Below are 1640 nucleotides of genomic sequence, written 5' to 3'. Positions count from 1 at the left end.
GTGGTCACCTTCATGGAAATTCTAATGCACATTTCTATCTCCTCAATATTGTTAACAATTGTCAATGGTTAATTACAGCAAACAGACTGAAAAATTATGTTAACACACCTGAATATTGAGAAAATTGTCCGAACTGTTGTGGAGTGTCTACCCATCTAAACAGAACATAACAGAAAAGTCACCTTATTGGTTCAGAAAGAGATAGCTAACCTCCTACCTCGAAATGATCCCGTGTCAATAATGAACGATTTGGTTCTTAATAGGATTAATGGATCTATTAGTGTATAAAATCAGTAGATATTCCTGTGGATGTAGGTGTCGTTCTTAAAACAATGCCTTGGAAATTAACTGAATGTATCAACAAGAAGAATACAAGAAGCAAATTCTGTAGGTTCAAATACTTAGTTTCTGTGTACATAAATCCACCATCTCACAATGTACCAGGAGAAAACACATCACCATCATATTACTATCAACGCTACTGTGCAGACTATGAACTGAATTAATTACTATTAATTAATCTGTTATGTTCATAAAAATATCATAGTATTACATGAATATCATAAGCCAGTAATATAATACAATATTATATGATTAATAATCACATTACAGTAAAAATGACCAATTTTTCTAATTTCATGTACGTATCACACATATACAGAATGATACACACTGCACTGCTCTGTATTGTACGCACATAAGTACACATCTGTATAATATAAGGCTAATGCGTGGAAAAAATAAAGAAAAAGAAGCAACACACACACACACACACACACACACACACACACACACACACACACACACACACACACACACACACACACACACACACACACACACACACACACACACACACACACACACACACACACACACACACACACACAATGAGAGAGAGAGAGATAAACGAGGGGTTGAAACAGGCCCCAGTAGTAGCGGTAATTTTATATGGTGATTGTTGTAGGCATTACTGGGTCTTTTGATTCCCGATGAACACAAATTTCCCTGCAGTTGTTACCCGGAAACTGTTTAGAAGAAGATGTTGCTCAACATCGTAACAATATCGCCACTATATCTGTATTGTTATAGCACAACAATACCAGGTGTCGTTAGGGTCGTATTGTATAAGCATAGTTCAAATCGCGTATGCAAGCATTCTTTGTATCCCTTGGCCTTCTATTATTAGATGGCTATCTAATATTAGATGGCCAAGGGATACAACGAACAACTGCGCGATCACCGGCAACAGCTTTAGCTGGTCGACTCCAATATCTTCCTCAATCGTTGGACAAGAAAAACTTAGGACACGTTTTTTTCGCGGTCCAATAGAGCAAATGCTAAGATGGGGGAAAGTCGTTAACTCATCTAATGGAGGTACAATACTATGATAGGTAAGTTTTAATATTTTGCCTAAGTAATACTTTGTCTCACGAGTACACACATGTTTGTGATTAAAGTAAATTATTAAAGTAAAAGAATTTCAAACAATATTCGGTTTCACTATTTCAGAATTACTGTATTTCATTTATAAATAATTTTTTAGTGTGAAATAATAATAATAATAATAATAATAATAATAATAGAAACATATCAAGTTATGAGAATAAACAATTTTATTTGAAATACAGAGCAAGGTG

Source organism: Typopeltis vanoorti, chromosome 14 (genome assembly GCF_054136105.1).
Source record: "Typopeltis vanoorti isolate ZY-2024b chromosome 14, IOZ_Tvanoo_1.0, whole genome shotgun sequence".
NCBI classification, from domain to species: Eukaryota; Metazoa; Arthropoda; class Arachnida; order Uropygi; family Thelyphonidae; genus Typopeltis; species Typopeltis vanoorti.
This window is presented reverse-complemented; position numbering follows the sequence as displayed.